Source organism: Procambarus clarkii, chromosome 50 (genome assembly GCF_040958095.1).
Source record: "Procambarus clarkii isolate CNS0578487 chromosome 50, FALCON_Pclarkii_2.0, whole genome shotgun sequence".
In the NCBI taxonomy this organism is placed as follows: Eukaryota; Metazoa; Arthropoda; class Malacostraca; order Decapoda; family Cambaridae; genus Procambarus; species Procambarus clarkii.
The window spans coordinates 13,387,050-13,403,715 of NC_091199.1; the positions used below are offsets into that span (position 1 = coordinate 13,387,050).

A 16,666-nucleotide genomic window follows, 5' to 3' on the forward strand; every position below is an offset into this window, starting at 1 on the left:
TATTTTGTGAGCCATTGTGATTTTTGGGCTATCTTCTCCTCTTGAGGTTATCTTGATATGATTTCGGGGCTTTTAGTGTCCCCGCGGCCCGGTCCTCGACCAGGCCTCCACCCCCAGGAAGCTAAGGGTATTTATGGTTCAAAATGCAATGTACTATTCAAGAGGACAGGTTTCTTAGCAAATGGATCATTCCCTCAGGAGCTGTGGTGTATTTAAGAAAGAGTACAATTAGGAGGAGAGGGGAACTATCGGGAGAAAGCGCCAAGCCAGCACGGCTGTATAGCACTAGGAAAGGATCGGAATAGGGATTTGGGATGGGACGGGGGATAGGAATGGTGCCCAACCACTTGGACGATCGGGGATTGAACGCCGACCTGCATGAAGCGAGTGTTCATCTTGATCGAGTGGGGATTCAAGATCATAACTGCAGTTTTTAAAGAATTCAATAACTACATAATGGTCCTACGAGAGTAAGAATGGTCAAAGAAATAGTAGCAGTGATATAAAATGACAAGACCAAAATAGGAGTACAAAAAAGAACAAATGGGCAACTATTACTATCATAAAAATGGCTGCATCACTTCAGAGTGAGAATGGATCACGTCTCTGAATCATACGGGACTTCAACCATGACAAGATAGACTGGGAAAATATTAAACCTAAAAGGAACACATACACGTTGACCAGACCACACACTAGAAGGTGAAGGGACGACGACGTTTCGGTCCGTCCTGGACCATTCTCAAGTCGATTGTGATGAGGAAGTAGATGCAGGCAATAAATAGATACAGGCAATAAAAATACATGTATGGGTTATCTTGAGGTTATCTTGAGGTTATCTTGAGATAATTTCGGGGCTTTAGTGTCCCCGCGGCCCGGTCCTCGACGAGGCCTCCACCCCCAGGAAGCAGCCCGTGACAGCTGACTAAGACCCAGGTACCTATTTTACTGCTAGGTAACAGGGGCATAGGGTGAAAGAAACTCTGCCCATTGTTTCTCGCCGGCGCCCGGGATCGAACCCGGGACCACAGGATCACAAGTCCAGTGTGCTGTTCGCTCGGCCGACCGGCTCCCTAACTGAGTTAACTAATGGACACAGCAGTAAACACAGTTTTATGCCAGCATGTCGGTGTCTCTTGTACGATGAAGAAAAAGTGATTAACTTCCCAGACTGCAACTGATATTTACTTTGAATCAGACATAAAGATCCTCAACCTTGAAGCCCCGTTGGTAATGAGCAGTCACCTTGTAGTGACATTTGAGGTAGACCTCGTGGGAGTAGGAATTATAGACCATTTAAGAGATCTTGATCACGACGTAGAAAGTTGGCAGACACAGGTGAATTATGAGGTAATTACGAGGTAATTAATATCAGTAGTGCCATCGATCAGAAGGAAGGTTCCCTAAGGCAGGACTTCCTCACCAAGAAATACTGGGAGGCAATCGATAAGAGTGTCCTAGGTACATATATGATAGGGAGAGAGGCTTTTTGATACAAAATTATACTTTCACTGTACTAATTTTTTAAATTTAGGCCTAAGATTGAATGTTTTTCTTGCCTTGAAAAGCCTACTTTCTGAAATTATTATTTTAGACTTATCAAACAGAAAAGGCAACTTTATTTTGTTGTATAGAATTTCGTTAACGTTAAAAAATATTTGTTCATTGAAAAAAAATTTAGTTTTTCGGCTATTTAGGTGTTGATATATTTATGTGTACCTTTCAGTCCCATACTTGAAGATATTCAAGTTAGGTGTGGCAGGCAAGATGCTTGCAGAAGAAAAGGAGGAAGGTGTTCTTCTCTTGCAACAAGTTTGAGGAATAGAGGAGGAAGAGAAGAAGAATTAGGAGGAGGAGGAGGAGGAGGAGGAGGAGGGAAGAGAGGTTACTGATATGAGGCTGGAGGCAGCTCTCCAGAATACTAACGAAGTGGGCCATCAACCCCTCTCATATCCCATTTTTTATGACATCAACCAATCGGATGCGATGTTGAAGTGAACATTTAAAGCACCGTAATATTAACGTTTTCTAGGCCTCGGCCTTGATTGGTTATATGTGGGTTGGTTACTTGGGTTCTGGTTTAGCGAAAATAGTCGCATTTGTAACGTAGTGGGCAATAGAGAGGGCGGTAGGGAATGATTGGGTTATAGGACATGTTTGAAGAGGTTATTTAGAAAGGTGTTGAGAGTGGTGGTAGCTGGTAGTGTTGATCCTGATCACTGTCTACCTGCTACTGTGGGTTAGGAATGGTGGTTGCTCAGGTGGTGGTGGACGGTCTCAACCACCATCACCACCACAACCACTTTTCAACAGGAACATTGCTAGGGACCGTTATCCCTTGAGACCCATAGAACAGAACGGTTTAAAAAAAATCGTTATGGATCTTGTCCTCTCTTCCTCTTCCTCTCTTTGCTTCCCCTTCGCTGTTTCCTCCCCCCTCTCTTTGTCCCTATTTTCTGCCCCCCCCCCTCTCTTTGTCCCTATTTTCTGCCCCCCCCCCTCTCTCTCTCTCTCTCTCTCTCTCTCTCTCTCTCTCTCTCTCTCTCTCTCTCTCTCTCTCTCTCTCTCTCTCTCTCTTTCCTTGTGTACCTCTGTCACTCCTGTTTTCCCCATCCTTCTAATTAAGTTACCCCTCCCCCCCCATCTCTCCAATTAAGTCTCCAACCCTTCTCCTCTCTACAACTTCCGGTGTCTCAATATTTGATATTTCTCTTCTGTCTGTTTTCTCTTTGTTCCTGTTCGTATTTCGTTATTATCCCTCTCCTTCTCCTCTTCTCTTACCCCCCCCTCCTCCCCCTCCTTTATCCCACACACATTCTCTCTCTCTCTCTCTCTCTCTCTCTCTCTCTCTCTCTCTCTCTCTCTCTCTCTCTCTCTCTCTCTCTCTCTCTCTCTCGTGTCCTCCCATCTCTCAAGCGCCTTTACCACGACCTTCCCACGCAAGATCGTCCTTTCCCACCGATTATCACTCAATCCTCCTCCTTCCTCCTTCCCCCCCCCCCCCTCTTCCCCTCTCCTCTTCCCCCCACCCCCTCCCCTCTTCCCCCCCACCCCCCTCCCCTCTTCGTCTCACTGTACCTGATGTCCTCTCATCTGCCCTCAGATCACCCTCTCATCATTTTAATTTCTTCTTTCGCCTCTTTACTCGCCTCTTCCTGCGCCTCGTGTTCCAGCCTCTTTCCTCTTTTCGCCCTCCTCCTCCTCCTTCGCTCCTTCCTCTCCTCTTCCCCCCCTCCACATCCTGGTAAGAGGTCCACAGCCTCCAGGATATTCACCTGAGTAGCACAGCACATATATATATATATATATATATATATATATATATATATATATATATATATATATATATATATATATATATATATATATATATATATATATAATATACATATACACACATACCTTGTATTTGTATATAATTTTATTTTCGCTGAAAATTTAACATGACATTTGTTAAATTTCGCTAAAAGAAATTTTGTTTTAAAATGCAATAAATGCAATTTGCTGACAAATCTCTCACGCCTGTGCCAGTCACGCTGTTAATACCTGTCTAAATAGGCTGTTGGGTGGGGTTAAATAATGGTTTCTGTGGTAGTTTAGATAGACTTGCTTGTCTGTTAAACTGAGGTTAACTGGTTGTTAAGGGAGTGTTTGGGGTTGTTTTTCATTTTAGTAACGGTAGTTTGTTGAGGTTGTGAAACCATTTTTCGAACTGGTTCTTTGGTGACTGTGGGGTTAGTTTTTTTTAATTTTGCTCCGAGGGGCGAGTTTATTGGGCAGCGCCACTCATCCCGTGAGTGGACACACCGCCATAGTGACAGTATTGGGCAGCGCCACTCATCCCGTGAGTGGACACACCGCCATAGTGACAGTATTGGGCAGCGCCACTCATCCCGTGAGTGGACACACCGCCATAGTGACAGTATTGGGCAGCGCCACTCATCCCGTGAGTGGACACACCGCCATAGTGACAGTATTGGGCAGCGCCACTCATCCCGTGAGTGGACACACCGCCATAGTGACAGTATTGGGCAGCGCCACTCATCCCGTGAGTGGACACACCGCCATAGTGACAGTATTGGGCAGCGCCACTCATCCCGTGAGTGGACACACCGCCATAGTGACAGTATTGGGCAGCGCCACTCATCCCGTGAGTGGACACACCGCCATAGTGACAGTATTGGGCAGCGCCACTCATCCCGTGAGTGGACACACCGCCATAGTGACAGTATTGGGCAGCGCCACTCATCCTGTGAGTGGACACACCGCCATAGTGACAGTATTGGGCAGCGCCACTCATCCTGTTAGTGGACACACCGCCATAGTGACAGTATTGGGCAGCGCTACTCATCCTGTGAGTGGACACACCGCCATAGTGACAGTATTGGGCAGCGCCACTCATCCTGTGAGTGGACACACCGCCATAGCAGCATGTACAACACTCCTCAATAGGAAGAAAACCCGCTGGGTTGCTCATCCTGTCACTTGTACCCAGACACAGCTGGGACTTGCTTAACTGTCTCAAGTGAACAACTTATCAAGAGATTAACATTGACTAACCCCTAAACTTAGACTATCTTTCGCGTGGAAAATTGGGGGAATCTTTTAAGAAGTGTATCTATTTTGATATTGTGTTTACCTAAGGGGATTATTATTTTACACGTATTTCATACATTGATACACAGGTATCATTGATACCTTGATACACAGGTATCAAGGTATCTATTGACTTTTAGATGGGCACGTCACTCTTACCACAGATTTTGCAACTTCGCTGATCAACTGTTGTTTCCATTCCATATCTCCATTGATATTTGTATCCAAGACGGATTCTCGCTATTACTGATTATCTCCCACGGCCACCTCTCATTCGGCCATAATGATTGGGATTGCCAGCTGCAACCATATTGTACCATCGTACAGATTCACTGATTTGTGCTTCTATCCTCCTTTCCTCAGTTACCTTGTCACGGTGATGTTGCCTGATAATAAATCTGATTTGTTGAAGTGTCTTGGGGTATGTAGTGTTTAATATGGTCTCCTTCAGCGCCTTCAGTAGCCAGCACATCTGCTCGTTCATTCCCACATGTTCTAACATGTAAGGGTTGTTTGTGAAATATAAAAGTGACTGTCTTTCTGTTCGTTTGTATCACAAGTTACATTAAGTGGAGACTGGAGGGATAACCGACTGTTTATCTCGCATCCGGATGCTGCTAACAGCATCACATGAAGATTATTTAATACACAGCATATAGCATAGGGTATAGCTATGTGCTGTGTATTAAGTATGCCTGGATATAACATAGTTTTGAACGCCACTGGTCCAGCCACTTTGACTGGACGGTAGAGCGACGGTCTCACTTCATGCAGGTCGGCGTTCAATCCCCGACCGCCCAAGTGGTTGGGCACAATTCCTCGCCCCCCCCCCCCACCGGCCCATCCCAAATCCTTATCCTGACCCCTTCCAAGTGCTATATAGTCTAATGGCTTGGCGCTTTCCCCTTGATAATTAAAAAAAAATGAACACCACTGGTTCAGCCCGCTCTCTTTATTTGCCACTACATACAAGATGCAACTGTTTCGCCTTACCGGACACGTAAGAAATGCCATTGTTTTAAATACAAGGAACGTACGAACCCAAGCAACCCACCAAATATCGCGGCTGATGCATAGAAAACGTCAATATATACTTTTATAGGGGTACCACCTCTGGTGCAAGTGTAGGGACCCATAGCCTCGGAGAAGAAAATAAAGAGTACTCAGACAGCATCTCAGTACTCAGAGTACTCAGACTTGCTATACTTTTATATATATATATATATATATATATATATATATATATATATATATATATATATATATATATATATATAATATACTATACTTTTACCTTTACAAATACTTGCTATACTTTTTTTATACAAATACGTGGCGTATTCCGTATTCTTCTGACGTGGATTGGCGCTCTTCCGGCGTTTATAAGGTCCATCCAGCCACGGAAAGGAAGTGTCATCTTCCTCTCCGTGTCCGGGGGAAGATAACCATATGCCTGGCATTACCGTGCCGCTGGCTATCATTATTAACAGGGAGTAAGTAGTGGAGCCGCTGTATCCCCCTCCCCTCCCCCCTCTCCCGGTCGTTCCTCTTCAGTGTGGACACACTCCAAGGCGGCGAGGGTAAGGAAATCTCTCGCCCCCCCTGCACGGGAATGGCACTCGGGGCCAGTGACTTGGGAGTAACTTGCTCTTACTACTCCAGAAGGCATTACCGGAGCTTGTAGCAGCTGGCTACTTGGTTGATACCTGGTTGATGGGGTTCTGGGAGTTCTTCTACTCCCCAAGCCCGGCCCGAGGCCAGGCTTGACTTGTGAGAGTTTGGTCCACCAGGCTGTTGCTTGGAGCGGCCCGCAGGCCCATATACCTACTAGTCTTGCCGTACATGTTGCGTTAAAGCTTCACTTTTCACTCCCGGAGCCGGTCGGCTGAGTGGACAGCACGCTGGACTTGTGATCCTGTGGTCCTGGGTTCGATCCCAGGCGCCGGCGAGAAACAATGGGCAGAGTTTTTTTCACCCTATGCCCCTGTTACCTAGCAGTAAAATAGGTACCTGGGTGTTAGTCAGCTGTCACGGGCTGCTTCCTGGGGGTGGAGGCCTGGTCGAGGACCGAGCCGAGGGGACACGAAAAAGCCCCAAAATCATCTCAAGATAACCTATTAAAGTCTTTATCGAAGCTGTCCTTAAAGTGGAGGTGGCTTCCGCAACTTATTCTTCCATTACTGCTACCATCTTGTTGACCTACACGCTGCCAGTACTTCCTTACATCTCTTCAACAAGTTTGTGTTCCCAGCTTCCACTTACGTCCTCTTGTCCTACTTTCTCTCAACTTAGAGGCTGTCCTTGTCCAGCTTGTCTATTCCCCTCAGTATCTTGCACGTTGTTATCATGTCTTGTTGTGAGGGCCAGTTGCTTCAGCCTGGCCTCATAGCTTAACCCTCTAAGCTCTGCCAGTAGTCTAGTTGCAAACCTCTGCACTTCTTCAATTTCAGTTTTATGCTTCACAATGTATGGGTTCCAGGCCTGTGTTGCATTTTTCAGTACTGATCTAACAAAGGCTGTGTACAATACCTTGAAAGCGTCCTGATTTAGGTTCCTAAAAGACGTTCAAAGGTTTGCCAGCCTCCCAGATGCTGCTGATGTCACCCTGTCTATGTGTGCCTCTGGTGTGGGCGATGGAGTTATATCTACTCCCAAATATCTTCATTCGATTCTTGCAAATGGTCTTCCATTAATGGTGTAAACACCTTCTGGTTTTCTTTCTCTCGTCTCCATCTTCATTACCTTACACTTATTGGGTTTGAACTCCAGCAACCAGTTGCTGGAGTTTGGTTGTTAATGTTTCATTGATGAAACTAACCCAGTGAAATTGTGGCAGTCTTCATTATAATGTTCTTTACGTCCCAGTGACCTGAACTTATTGAACAAATCCACAAGGGCCGTGACGAGGATTCGAACCTGCGTCCGAGAGCATCCCAGACGCTGCCTTAATCGACTGAGCTACGACATGGTCAAAAGGAGTTGAAACCCAAGTTCTTTTTTCTCCTCTCAACTCCTTTTGACCATGTCGTAGCTCAGTCGATTAAGGCAGCGTCTGGGATGCTCTTGGACGTAGGTTCGAATCCTCGTCACGGCCCTTGTGGATTTGTTCATTTGATGCATCACGCTATTGTGATTTCTGTGTGACCTGAACTTATTTCCTAATTATTTACCAGAAACTAGCTTGACCTTTGACCTGCTGAATTGTATACAGTCAAGTTGACCTGTTGTCTAGAATTCAGTTGACCTATTTCAGATTAGGAATGTTGTTTAAAAGGGGTTAACAAGACCATTTAGGAAACAGCAGTTTTGATTGAAGATTAACCCACCCAAGAGGTGTTACGGGGTGTAATAACCGGTCTCACAAATTACGTCAGAATTTGACCGTATGGTCGAAAATGGATGTAATTTGAAAATGAAACTTATTTGAAAATAAATTTTGGATTTTTCTTTTCCAAAAACAGCAAGTTAAGGGTCCTCTGGCAGGTTAGGAGGGCAGGAAGTTCTCCTAAGGTTTCAAAAGGTCATGAAAACAGTTAATTGAAACTATCTATTTCTATCCTAACAGCCTAAGCCAGAGGACCTAAAACAGAAAACGGGACAGTACGTCACTTTCGTGAGCCGATTTCATTTCAAATTACGTCCATTTTTGGCCATACGGGCAAACGAGCGTATTTTAAGAGGACGGGTTGGAGTTAGAGGCTTTTGACTCGAGTAAAAATACAAAGGTTCCTCCAAAAGGTTTATTCTTACCGGGGAGAGACTTGTTCAAACATTAGAAGCTCTTGCGGCTCCACGGGTCAGATTCACGAAGCAGTTACGCAAGCACTTACGAACATGTACATCTTTTCTCCATCTTTGGCGGTTTTGTTTACAATTATTAAACAGTTCATGAGCTCCGAAGCACCAGGAGGCTGTTTATAACAATAACAACAGTTGATTGGCAACTTTTCATCCTTGTAAACTGTTTAATAAATGTAACCAAAACCGTCAAAGATTGAGGAAAGATGTACACGTTCGTAAGTACTTGCGTAACTGCTTCGTGAATCTGGTTCCAGCTTCGTATCTTCACACCATAGGCTCTGGAAAGAGAATATATTCGTTAATATATATAATAGAAATATAACACACGGAAATCATACACTAACACGCTACATCACCTTTGAGACAATGAAACAATAGGTAGCAACCCGTCCACAGACCAAGGCCATTCCATCCAGCGGTCGACCCCAAATACGCATTCAACAATATTAATATGCTATTCATTCAAAATAGGCATTATCTCAAATATAAAATAATATTCTTATATGTATATTGTGGATTGTTAGACATTGGTTAGGTCAGGTGTTTAGGTTCTGTTGGCGATTATTTGTATTTGTAGTACGTGGGTGAAGCATTTACAGCGTTGTGGTTCGAACAAAACTCGTCAGTGAAGCACTTGTTCCGGAAGTGTTCGGACGTCAGCAGTTGAGAATCGCGTGTAAACCGTTTTTCATTCATAAACAGCGGGTTTGGCGGGTGGATGGAATGGAATTTGATCTTTGTTTATGAGGACAGGTTGAATACGGAGGGGGGGGGGGGGATCGAACTTGCTAGTCTAGGGTGGTTCAGGGGTACGGCTCGTGTCTGGGAATTCTCAGGACTCAGGGGGGGGGATTCCAATCCCTTAGTACTCCTTACATTTTCCGGTAAAAGTAATTATAATATGGTGCTGATCATACGCACGCATACACGCGCTCACACACGCAAATGCGCGCGCACGCACCCACCAAAATACAGTTGAGTGGACAACCTCAACCTACGAATTTGTAGTTTCATAAAGAACTAGATTGTGATTCAAAATAATTCCTCCCACAGGCTTACATGTGTCAACCAGCCTATTGTGTCCTCTCTTTATCCGCCACTCCGTAAAGAATGCAACTGTTTTGTACCTAACCAGAGACGTTTACAATTATTATTACAAAGACGGCTTTGTTTACAATTATTAAACAGTTAATGAGCTCCGAAGCACCAGGAGGCTGTTTATAACAACAACAACAGTTGATTGATAAGTTTTCATGCTTGTAAACTGTTTAATAAATGTAACCAAAGCCGTCGAAGATTAAGGAAAGATATACACGTTCGTAAGTGCTTGCGTAACTGCTTTGTGAATCTGGCCCCAGGTGTGTATGCGTAACTGCTTCGTTAAAATGGCCCCTGGTCCGGCCGGTTAAGGTAGGGTGCCAGTGCCATCACATGTTTCAAGACGTCGCCAATCCCTTAACGTCATAGTGTGTACGGAATTGACCAAACCGTTAAAAATGCGAATCATTGGTGAACATTAAAACATAATATTGACGGTTTCTACGCATCAGCCTCAATAAGGTTAGGCGGGTTGCTTGGGTTGGTCCGGTTAAACAGTTGGGTGTTTACGAGTCGCTGCCAGACGAACGATAGCGCACCGTTGCTGTTCACGGTCCTCGAACAGTATCGTATTTGGCATAGTTCTACGCCAATCTTATTGGCGTAGTTGGAATCGTATCATAGTTGAGTAGTTTGAAAGGGAGGGAGAGAGGGGGAAGTTAGGATGGGGTGAGATAGGCGTGTGTGATGAGGGGGGAGGTGTAGGGGGCGAGGGTGGAAGGGGGGGAATGGGGGGGCTTATATATGGGGGGGGGGGGTGGACGGATGTAAGCAATCTGGGGCGGTGGAGTGGCTCGTGTGCCTCGAAATTAGTGCATGTTCAGGTCTGGTGGAGGTGGCGTACACTGTGGTGGGAGGTGTACACTGTGGTGGAGGGTGTACACTGTGGTGGAGGGTGTACACTGTGGTGGGAGGTGTACACTGTGGTGGGAGGTGTACACTGTGGTGGGAGGTGTACACTGTGGTGGGAGGTGTACACTGTGGTGGGAGGTGTACACTGGTGGTGGGAGGTGTACACTGTGGTGGGAAGTGTACACTGTGGTGGAGGGTGTACACTGTGGTGGAGGGTGTACACTGTGGTGGAGGGTGTACACTGTGGTGGGAGGTGTACACTGGTGGTGGGAGGTGTACACTGTGGTGGGAGGTGTACACTGTGGTGGGAGGTGTACACTGTGGTGGGAGGTGTACACTGTGGTGGGAGGTGTACACTGTGGTGGGAGGTGTACACTGTGGTGGAAGATATACACTGGTGGTGGGAGGTGTACACTGGTGGAGGGGGAGAGCGAGTAGGGAAACATCATGAACACGTTGAACAAAGGTTACCATGGTGAGAGGGGAGGTGGGGGGGGTACCATGGAGGAGACGAAGCCGGATGTCGTCTAACAAACACCTGCTCCAAAATATCAGACTACGGGCTCACCATAGCCCGTGCTGCTTGGAACTTTGTCTTCCAGGTAGCAAATCTTAAACAACAACAACAACAACCACCTGCTCCAGGGGAACCATCAGGGAGAAAGCACCAAGCCTTTACGACTATATAGCGCCTGGAAGAGGCTCGAACCACAACCATATTTGACTCACCATATTGTTGCGGTCATTAACCCACGTATATGAATGTAATCTCTGGTAGTTCCCCCTCCAAAAAATAACGTTCGGTCATTATTGTATCAAAAATAACTTGAATGTTTGACGTACGTTTGGAAAATGACGTTGTATGAGACGCACTACAAAAAAATTATAGAAAATTGAGTATCCAGCGTCCTACTTTACCAGTTATTCCCACTGACCTCATTTTGTGTGCTATCACTCCATGGTCACATTTGTCTTGGCTCACTAATGGAGCCTGGAACCGGATTCACAAAGCAGTTACGCAAGTACTTACGAACGTGTACATCTTTTCTCAATCTTTGACGGCTTTGGTTACATTTATTAAACAGTTTACAAGCATGAAAACTTGCCAATCAACTGTTGTTATTGTTATAAACAGCCTCCTGGTGCTTCGGAGCTCATTAACTGTTGAATAATTGTAAACAAAGCCGTCAAAGATTGAGAAAAGATGTACACGTTCGTAAATGCTTGCGTAACTTCTTCCTGAATCTAGCCCCTGGCCTCGGGCCGGGCTTGGGGGAGTAGAATAACTCTCAGAACCCCATCAAGCAGGTATCAAGCAGGTATCAAGCAGGTATCAAGCAGGTATCAAGCAGGTATCAAGCAGGTATCAAGCAGGTATCAAGCAGGTATCAAGCAGGTATCAAGCAGGTATCAAGCAGGTATCAAGCAGGTATCAAGCAGGTGGCGAATGAATTAAGAAGTGCTTGGCCAGTGCTTTAAGAATGAAGTGATGTTTTTGAGGTTAGGCGGATGTGTTAAGAATGTGGTGATGTTTAATGGATGGAGATTGTGATGATTGAAGGATTCCAGTCCCCATCATGGCGGCCGTCACGTGGTACGTCACGTGTTCGGGCTTCAACTCGTCCCTCCAGCTACGCTCGTCTGGTCTGAGGTCAACCCCAAAGGAACATCCGTCAACTATACATTATAATTCTGAGTATAATTAAATCTAGGTTAGGTTATGTTGAGCAATCATTTGTATTTACGGTTCGAACGTGAGCGAAGCACTGTTCGAGAAAAGTTCGAACGTCATCAGTTTTCGAGTCGCGTGCCATTTGAACAGTTTGTTCAAGATTTCTAAGATTATCAAGATTTGGAGGCCTGGTCGATGACCGGGCCGCGGGGACGCTAAGCCCCGGAAGCACCTCAAGGTAACCACCTCAAGGTAGATATAAGATTTATAATATCCGCACCCCCCCCCCCCCACTTCCTCCGCCGACTGGGGGGGAGGGGTGATGATCTACAAGAAAAGGAATTTCCAGGAGGTACAAGAGACCCGCTCCTGTGCCAGGTAAGTTACGGGCTCACCATAGCCCGTGCTACTTGGAACTTGTTCAGAGTAGCTGAATCTATAACTACAACAGGAGGTACAGAATTTCCTAAGTAGTCAAGCAGTGCATCCGTGACTTTTGGACGTTAGTCAAGCTGAAACTGCTTTTCAGACCATGAGCTAAGCTTTGAGTCGTGCTTCCTTGAGATAACATAACGTATCTTGGCTTAACCTAACCTTCTCTGACCTAATATGCTCTTTCAAATAATTATCTTTATTCCTGCTTGTTCGGTTATCATTATTCCTGCTTGTTCGGTTATCTTTATTCCTGCTTGTTCGATTATGTTTATTCCTGCTTGTTCGGTTATCTTTATTCCTGCTTGTTTGGTTATCTTTATTCCTGCTTGTTCGATTATCTTTATTCCTGCTTGTTCGGTTATCTTTATTCCTGCTTGTTCGGTTATCTTTATTCCTGCTTGTTCGGTTATCTTTATTCCTGCTTGTTCGGTTATCTTTATTCCTGCTTGTTCGGTTATGTTTATTCCTGCTTGTTCGGTTATCTTTATTCCTACTTGTTCGATTATCTTTATTCCTGCTTGTTCGATTATCTTTATTCTTGTTACTTCTTTCAGGCGCTGTTCTCTCATAGCCCAGTGTTCTCCAATTGCATTTGGAGAACATTGCGACCACTCGATTGAAAACGACCACTCCACGGCCCAATTGGGCTGTGGAGTGGTCGTTACGACTCTCCAGTGGGTGTTGGTGGTGGTAGTACTGTTGGTGGTGGTAGTTAAGGTTCTGGTCGGGATGGTGATGTGGTGGTTAGGTTGTGGTGTTGATGGTGAGGTCTAAGTGTCGTGTTAACTACCTTGTGTACTCCTCAAGTGTTAACTCCCCCTCACCCCCCTTTCCCCTCTCTCGCCCCCCCCCTTCCCCCTTCAAACGACCCCATTAATACCCATTATCACTTCATTTTCCTTTCTTCTCCCTCCCCTCTGTTTAATAACTCAAACTACCCATCCCTTAATAGGGAAATAGGGCAGGTTTACCCCATACCTTAATCCCCCTATAATAGGCACACCCCTTTTCTTAACTGGGGCTCACTCATTACGCCATTAATGGGAACTGATCCCATTAGTAATTGGGGTTCTGATTGTTTCCATTCATCCCACCTTCGATGGGGCCTAATTACCCTTCTGAAATGGGAATTTTTTGAACACATTTGTAATGGGGTGTTGGCTATTAGTTTAGTAATTGGGGGGGGCTTAATAGGGGAAGCAAGCCTCCCTGTGGAGGCTTGTTTACCCATTAATTTATACAAAACTACTAATCCATTTTTAATTCATTTCATATTTCCCCCTTCCATCTCTTGATCTCTTAAACGTCTCGATCTCTCTTCGATCTCCCTTCGTTTCTACTCTCTTCCCTCTCCTAACCTCCTCTTCCTTCTCCCTCTTCTTACCTCCTCTCCCTTCTCCCTCTCTCCCTCTTCTTACCTCCTCTCCCTTCTCCCCCCTCCCTCTCTCCCTCTCCTTCCCAACGTCATATATTCATTGTAATGGTCGACCTTTTTTCCAGTTCCTGGAATTCCACAACGGAAATAACTTGTTGTTTAAGCCTCGTCAACCGGTCGGGTCCAGCATTACCTTAAAAGGTCACTAGAAGACATGATGCGTCCTCCCCTCCCTTCCCTCCTCCCCTGTCTCGTTTACGAGGGGAGGGGAGGGGGGGTGTTTTATGTTCTCTCCTAATTCTGCTTGTGGGGATTGACCTTAAGCTCTTGGATCCTGCCTTTCTAGCCACGTGTTGTCTGATCACATCTGCTTTTGAAGCTGCGGATGGAGTAGTCAATATCTCCATGTTTCATCGTCAAGTTCATCCCATTTTCCTCTTACTGTGGGAGAGGGAAGGGAGTGGGAGAGGGAAGGGAGAGGGAGAGGGAAGGGAGTGGGAGTGGGAGAGGGAAGGGAGTGGGGGAGGGAAGGCAGTGGGTGGGAGTGTTTAGTAAGAGCAGGATTGCTAAAGGATAAGAAATCAGAAGTTTTACAGTAAAGTTTTGCCAGAAAGCTGCGAGAATTCTGACCAGATTTCTTCCTAGAGACTTCCAGGCTTTTCCAGAGGATGAGAGTTGGTAACACTTTTCTTCTGTTTTGATAAGCGGCTCGTCCATGTATATCTTAGTCGTTACGTGTATACCCAGCCTTGTACTTGGTATGTATACCTGGTCTTCGTATGCATACCTGGACTTTGTATGTATACCTGGTCTTGGTATGTATACCTGATCTTGGGGTTCCTGTGGTCTGAATTATGTGTATCTCTACTGTGTGTATATATACATAGCTCTATGTATATATATATATATATATATACGTAGCTCTGCATATATGCATAGCTCTACTATATGATCATGTGTTTTAGTATGGAATACATACTCATGCTGAGGTATACACAGATTGGCGTGTGTGTCTGTGACTATGATAGTTATACAACGTTTATACATCCATTTCGTATGTATAACTATGTGACGGTAACGCGTTGGTGTTCGGCTGTTCAAAGCTAGGGGTATGGCCTCGTCACATAGTATAAAAAAAAAATAGAAAATCTGGAACTTCGTCTGTGGTAAGGTAAGGAGAAGACACACAAAACACAAGTAAATTTTAACAATGGAGTTTTAATTACGTTAAATAAATCAAAACATGAATAAAATGGACTTACAAATTCGTATAATAAAATCAATCAAAATAATAAGAATAATTAAATGACACAATGAAAAGTTACGTTAAGACAAGTGAGCAAAATAACAAGAAGTGCAATAGACAAGTAAATGAGAGGTGCGGGAATATCGGCTTTAAGCTATCACCTCTCTCAGTACACGTACGCCAAAGCTTACGTCTAGCAGGGAGAAGTGTTAACTGTGAGAAAGCACTGAATATTCTGAGGACTGAGGTCGTGGCGGCCCCAGACATCAAGTAGTATGGTGGGCGAGTGCAGTTGCAGCCAGACCGGCGACCAATCAGCGAGGAGCCGGCAGCAAGACGGGTAGTTTGGCGGTTTGAGTCTGAGCAGGTGTCCCTGGCTGCATACGTTTTGCGCTCTGGCAAACCTTGCTGATGTTGTTGTCATTGTTGGACATTTCTTCCATAGTAGTTTTATATAGATGTAACGACGTATTTGTGGAGGGAAGAGCAGGCTCAATCTCTTGAAGGAGATTATTGTCACAAACTATAATGATAGTTATACATCCATTTCATTTCATGGATGTGGGGGTTCATCCAGGCTGTGACTCATTTGTCAGGCTGCTAGCAGGCCTGGTCGACGACCGGGCCGCGGGGACGCTAAGCTCCGAAACCAACTCAAGGTTTACTCAAGGTATACTCAAGATATTCATCCACATCCACTTCAAAGTAGACATGATAAGAGGAGAGTGGGTTGGGAGTCGGTACATTTGGCATCCAACGGTGAGAGAGGCGGGGTCCAGGAGCTAAAGCTGGAGCCTGTAGGCACAGTCGGAGCGCGCACACTAAATCTATCTCTCCCTCTCTCCCTCCCTCTCTCTCTCCCTCCCTCTCTCCCCCTCCCTCTCTCCCCCTCCCCCCCCCTCCCTCCCCAGTGTTAAATAGTCGTAATGACTTTGTGCTTTCTCCTGATAGGACAATTCACTTCGTAAACACACTCGAGTCAATTACAGATATTAGTACATCATTGTTCATTATTAATAATTACTCGTGTATACTCGTGGTATACTCACACGCCTTTTTGTATACCCACACGCCTCGTGGTATACTCACACCTCGCGGTATACACACAAAAACATTCCATACTTCTCCACAAACCAATCAGGAGACACTATTCCCAGTATTGTTTAGTTCCAAAAGTCTGACCATCACCACCCTTCCCTGCCCCTTCCTCACGCCCTCCCCCTTCCTGATCCCCCTTCCTGGGGCTTCAGTCTCCCCCGTGAAGCCCAAGAGAAGGTTGTGGTGAAGCCCTTCAGTGGCACCAAGCTGATCTTTACAACATCTGCGTCTCAATCTGTTTTGCTGTCTCTGTCTGTCTCGGACATGCTCAACGTTCCTCACTAGACGCTAGACATTTCCTCACATAAGTACAAGACGTTCCTCATATAAGTACTCTAGGAATTAGGCAAAGCGACGGTGAAGGGTGTTGTGGTGTAAATGGGAGTACCTCTCGGATAGCACCCAGAGTCTCAGTTGGAGGAGAGGTTGAAGTTGAAAGAGGTGAGGGAAGGTGGTAGTGGGCAGCCATCATTCTCAGGAGACTATGGAATTG

General features: G+C 45.4%; 1 protein-coding gene and 1 long non-coding RNA gene across 4 annotated transcripts in view; one reads left to right on the forward strand and one right to left on the reverse strand.

Moving 5' to 3' along the window:
• LOC123748468 (multiple PDZ domain protein) overlaps positions 1-16,666 on the forward strand; it is a 1,300,933-nt gene that overhangs the window by 814,123 nt on the left and 470,144 nt on the right.
• Positions 1-16,666, reverse strand: part of LOC123772665 (uncharacterized) — a 103,500-nt gene that overhangs the window by 52,349 nt on the left and 34,485 nt on the right. For all 3 annotated transcript variants that reach the window (XR_011222559.1, XR_011222557.1, XR_011222558.1), the window contains exon 2: positions 8,347-8,675. This is a non-coding gene — a long non-coding RNA (uncharacterized lncRNA). The remainder of the gene's footprint in view (positions 1-8,346; positions 8,676-16,666) is intronic.